This window comes from Petaurus breviceps, unplaced genomic scaffold, assembly GCF_028583685.1.
Source record: "Petaurus breviceps papuanus isolate PSGF00001 unplaced genomic scaffold, PetGlider_PUasm1.0 126, whole genome shotgun sequence".
Taxonomy (NCBI): domain Eukaryota; kingdom Metazoa; phylum Chordata; class Mammalia; order Diprotodontia; family Petauridae; genus Petaurus; species Petaurus breviceps.
Window position 1 is genome coordinate 6,746,520 of NW_027185655.1, and position 5,940 is coordinate 6,752,459.

General features: G+C 41.3%; 1 protein-coding gene across 1 annotated transcript in view; it reads left to right on the forward strand.

Annotated features, from left to right (window-relative positions):
* Window positions 1-934: 934 nt before the first annotated feature.
* Window positions 935-5,940, forward strand: part of ART3 (ADP-ribosyltransferase 3 (inactive)) — a 159,959-nt gene continuing 154,953 nt past the window's right edge. Inside the window, exons 1-2 of the mRNA XM_069092058.1 lie at window positions 935-1,070; window positions 4,010-4,301. The gene's annotated coding sequence lies outside the window, so the exon portion shown is untranslated. The remainder of the gene's footprint in view (window positions 1,071-4,009; window positions 4,302-5,940) is intronic.

A 5,940-nucleotide genomic window follows, 5' to 3' on the forward strand; every position in this document is an offset into this window, starting at 1 on the left:
AATCAATACAATATAGAATTTTTATTTTTAATTTCTCAATCCTAGGAAGATCAAAGTGGGGGAGGGGTGGCCAGGGCAGGGAAAGGGAGACCCATGGTCACTGATAGATTCACAGCATCGGTTTTTGTGGTAACAAAGAACTGAACAAAAGAGATGCTTATCAATTGAAGAATAGCCAAATAAATGGTGGTACACGAATAAAATGGAATATTACTATCCCTTCAAAGATGACAATGAAGAAATTAGAGAAATATGGCAAGACACATGATCCATAGCAGACTTGGGAAAAGTTAGGAATGTAGGTGGAAAACAAAACAAAAGAAAACCTGAATGCTATGCAATCATAATAAAATTACAGCAACAACAAAATCCAAATGGAGAGCTCCAATTCACGTCAGATGACCACAGATAGCTAGAACACTGGAACTGCAGGTAGAGAAGCCACTGTTACTACTCAGGGACTGGAAATCATATAGAGAACTACACTGTCAAAAAAATTCCAACTCAAGCCCCAGTTGATCACTCCGAATGAGCTGATTGCTCTACATTTAACAGAAGGACTTAAATTATTTCTACTAAGTACATGGAAATCAAAGTACAAAACACATACCAACTATGTAGCAACAAATCTATGTACTGGTCTCTCTTTGTTTTTTGCTGAATCTGCTTTGAATGGTCTAAATGAGGGCGTTCTTGACCCTTTGTTTGTCATGGTGTAATGAGAGTGTAAATTTTAAAGATCTTCCCTGCCCCAAGGCTAATGTGCACCTGGAGCCTGGGGTGGTGTAAGGGTTATGGGATTTAAAGATCTTCCATGCCCCATGGACATGCTGACATAGCAGAGCAAGAGAAAGCGGAAAGCAAGAGAAAGTGAAAGCCGAGCTAATGGTCCTGCGGTTGCTGGAGGTGGTTGCAACGGCGGCAGTGCGATGGCGGCGGCAGCAGCAGAGGCTAAGCACTTTCTGCTAAGGACTCCTGCTGAGGACTGCCAGGGGCCGGAGCTGCTGAGAGCACGCTTCCTGGATGCTGGGTGGTTGCTGTGAGTGGGGAGAGGAGGACCTTTGCCTGAGGTAGCCTGTTCTGTTTTAAAGGCTTGAGAATGTGGGTGCTTTCTACTTTATCTGTCTGTGCCAATATCATAACTACTCTGATGGCTTTCACTTTCTGGTTTTGGGACTCAGTCTTTTGGTATCTTAATAAATTTTCTAGTTTATTTCCCCATATGGCAAACCTGATGTATTTTGTGATGGATAATTATATCAGCATATTTGTAATCTCTATAGTCATTGTGAATATGGCATTGCTGATACAGGTAGGAGACTTGTTTTTCAGTAGATACTTTTTGATTGGCCAGTGGGTCCAAAAGGTTGTTACATTCTCTGAGCCAGGAGAAGGCTATATAAGCCCTGATGTGTAGCTTTGTTTTGGGACTCACTTTGAGAAGTGTTCTGTGATTTGATCTGAATTCTGGGAAGCCGTTGTTGAGAGTCCCCCGGCTTTGAAAAACCCAGATGCTGATTTGGTATGGATGTAATGGTTGGACAGTTTGGAAAGCTGTCTACTTGATCTGTTTCTGTCTTGATAATTCTGCCTGTATACTTTGAAGTTCAGGGTGCTAACCATTTTCCCCTGAACAAGGTAAACGATATATGTCTTACTGATTAAAGTAAGCTTGTTAACCCATTTTGAGTTGCTTTCCTTTAACAAAGCAGATCCAAGAACCTGTATTGCTAGCAGCCACCCTGGGAATGCTGGGGTGCTTACTGCTACACATGGTTCCCTTTGCAGTCTGGTGAGATTCATGGAGTCCTTCCTAGAATATGTTTTCAAATCAATAAGATAAAATACAACAGATTATAAAACATTAAAAAAAAACCCAAGTTTATAGGACTCACTTTAAAAATTCCTGGTCAAAGCTAGCTAAAGGAATACAATATTACTAACAACTTGGAAATCAAAGTAGAAAAATCTACTCATACACATTGTAACAAGTCTACTTGCAAAGTTCCATTTGTATTGCTTTACTCTAGATAGCCAGAATGCTTCATATGTGGCAAAAATAAATAAATATTACTCCTGGAAATCTAGAAATCAATGGAGAAAATACTTACACAATAACATTGCCACAATTTTCCGTAGAGAACTCCAATTCATGGCGCATGTTCACGAATAGCTAGGATACTAAAGAGCTATTTAGAAAAATCAAATATTATGATTAGAAAACTAGAAATCTATCTGGAAATCAAATATACAAATATGTCTATCAATATTCCTGTTAGATGTTTTCACAGACAGGTATGCTTCCTAATTAAGACACCTTTTGGCCAAGTACTCCAAGGCATAGGGTCTTTCCTTTTATTTAACATTATGGGTCCTGGAATTTGAGAAAAAAAGAGTTCAGTATTTTACACAAACTCAATTATAGCTATTATTGCCAGGATAGGGGAAGACAATTGCTATTGTCTAGGAGAAGGGCTGGAGCATTTCACTGATCCTCGTTCTCTTTGTCCTCTCTAAGGATTTATAGAAGTGACTTGTTCATCCACTTATTCTCAGGGTTGTCGGCTGGTATCATAATGAACCCCATATTCCATACCCCCTTCCTTTCCATGGATAGCCTCACAAACATCTCCCCCGCCACCATTTATTATTGAGGAACAAAGGTGTGTGCCCTTGATGACCCCTTCATTTCCAGGAATGGTATAACTACCCATGCATTTGCAGGAGGGATACAGAGATGCCAACTTGACCCCATTGTCCTCTTCATTTCTAGGGCTTTGTTGGACTCATTTTCCATTGACTTTTGTACAAATGATTATACAGTTATTTCATTGAGCCTCTCTTTACTATAGACACATTCACTAATAATAAATATTTGAAGACCTTTATGTATTGAATTTATCAACCTTTGGAAAGGGAAAGGAAACTTCTTTCCCATGCTTCAGTCTCTTTATGATCTAGCTCAATTAATAAATGTTTATTGAATTGAAAAAAGTGTTATTGAGAAACTTCCATCTGTTAGTACCAGGCTATATAATATGAGAGATGCAAAAGAATATAGGACATGACCCCTTATTTAAAGGAGCCAGGAAACCACACACACACACACACACACACACACACACACACACACACACACAACTGTTAAAGCATCATGCCAAAATGAGTAGTATAAGAAATGTTTATTTTATATGTGTGTGTGTATGTATGTATTTTATGGATTTCTTTGCAAGTGCAATTCCCCAGATCCAGTTTCAATTCAGAACTAAGCTTGCAGCAGGTGGGAACATGCCACTACGTGCTGGTGCCCCTTCCTTGGTCATGTCCTGTGGTCCTAGAACAAGGTGAGGTTAATCTCAGATGGAGATATTTCAGCACACTTTTTAAAAACAGCAAGAACAGAGGCAGCATGGACAGGGTCTAGAGTGCTGAACTTGGACTTAGAAAGACTGAGTTTGAAAACTGCCTCAGATACTTGTTAATTGTGACCCCGTGCAACTCCTCCACCTCTCCAGACCTCAGTGTCCTCATCTGTAAAGTGAGATAGGACCCAATGGCTTTTAAGGACCCTTCTGTCTCTAAATATATGATCTGATCATCTGTATCAAAACAACTGAGCTTAAGTACCATTACTAATCAACAACCACCACCACAACATTTAAAGAAAACTGATGAGTCTGTAATCTCATCAGCATTGGTCCTCCCTGCCCAGCTGGGTAGTATGTGGTGGAATGTGTTGGTCTAAACCTATTTTCTGCCAAACCGCTTTCAAGTTTTCCAACAGTTCTTGTCAAATAGTACCTTTAAACTGAGTGTGGTGGCTCGTGACTATAATCTGTCCTATTAGGGGAGACTGGAGTGGATAAATCACTTGAGTTCAGGGGTTCTGGGCTTGTTTTTCCTTCATTTTCTAAGAGGACTAATGATATCACAGGTGATGCCTGACGTGTGGGTGAATTGGATTTAAGGCGTAGTTGCCCTAAGTCATCAGCCTCACTCTCTCTTCCAGTTGTTGAAGTCCAGTGGCAAGATGGAAGTCAAGATGTCTGGTGATGGCCCAGGATGCAGTGGACAACCTTGGCATCTGTGATGTTGGCCAAGCTCTTTATACTCCACAGCACCTGCTTCAGCTTCCTTCATGGATGCTGGAACATCTCATCCACCCCTTCTGCCGGGTGACGTCTTCCCATATCCCCCTAACTCAACCACAGCTTGAAGGCCTGTCAGTTACTCTCAGCCTGGTTTGGCCCATTTTACCAGGATATGGCTGCTGCACGTGCTATAGCTTCTTCAAGTCACAGGTGAGAGTTGGGTAGCGGGTGGACACCAAAGGTGGATGAAGAGCCCTCACACCAGAAGATCTAGTCCTCCCTGAACATATACCTCTTCAGTAGGGTCTACAGTGGGGTTAAAGGCAATCAGGTCTGCACTGTCTGCCACAAATCTGATCAGCCCCTAGAGTGGAGGGTCCCCCACTGCCTAACGAGGGGCAAAAAGATCCAGGTCAGAAAAGCAGAAGTGAAAGTGTCTCTACCAATCAGTATTGGACTTGGGCCCATTGGTGACCACTGTACTTCCAGCCTGGGGTAAGATAGGGAGAAAGTGAGGAAGGTTTCCAAGTTATTGGGTGGGCCCCCTTCCAGGAGAGCTTATGGGTAAATGTGGACAGAGGTCAAACAGAATGGAAGGGCATGGACGAGTTGTAACCTGTATTATTTTGGAAGAAACATCCACATCTTTGAGGTCACAAATCCATCTGGATACTGTGTTACTAGAGCACTAGGCATGGAGTCAGAAAGACCTGAGTTCAAATCCTACCTCACACACTTCTTAGTTCTGCAACCCTAGGTAAGACATTTAACCCCTTCCAGACACAGTTTCCTCATCTGTAAATTGCTGATGTTAGCACACACCTCACAGGATTGTTGTGACATAATACATATTAAGTGCTTTGTAAACTTTAAAGTGTGAGGTGAATATAAAGCATTACCCCTGTGTCAGTGCCTTTTAAAGCAGCTGGATTGGGGGTGGCTAGGTGGTACAGTGAATAGAACACCAGCCCTAGAGTCAGGAGTACCTGAGTTCAAATCCGGTCTCAGACACTTAACACAAAAACTAGCCATGTGACCTTGGGCAAGTCACTTAACCCCAACTGCCCTCCAAAAAGCAACAACAAAAAAAGGCAGCTGGATGTCAAAAGATCTTTCAAATATCTATAGGAGGGTGTAATGTATGGTGAGTGCATTACAGAAATCAAGAAACTTGTGATTCTGCTAATGATTTGTTTGCTAACATGTTTATTTTCCCAATACAGCAGATATATTTCAAAATACAGACTATATCATATAAGTAGTAGTTTTTCTACCAAAATTTCTAAAAGATCCTACACATCTTCTGCTTAATAAGTCGATAATATTGTTTAATGTGCAGTATCTCATTTACTTCTGACAACAACCTTGTGAAGTTGGTACTGATATTACTGTACCATTTTAGAAATAAGGAAACTGAAGTTTAGAGAGATTGTAGGCATGTGTAGGCATAAAAGCACTTTGCAATGATATAAGATCATAGATATTTTCTTTTATCTAAAAAAAATAAACATTGATTGGATTTGATGGGATTTTGAAATGCTAGGGGAAGCCTGTGAAAATGAGCTTCAGCCCAAGCCTTTCAGCCTAAAAGTGGCCCAGCTATCAATTGTGTGTCAATGATTTCTTTCATGAAAAGGACAGGAAGGGGCAGCTAGGTGGCACAGTGAATAGAGCACCAGCCCTGGAGATGGGAGGACCTGAGTTCAAATGTGGCCTCAGACACTTGACACACTAGCCTTGTGATTTTGGGCAAGTCGCTTAATCCCAATTGCCCTCCAAAAAGTGGAGAGAGAGAGAGAGAGAGAGAGAGAGAGAGAGAGAGAGAGAGAGAGAGAGAGAGAGAGAGAGA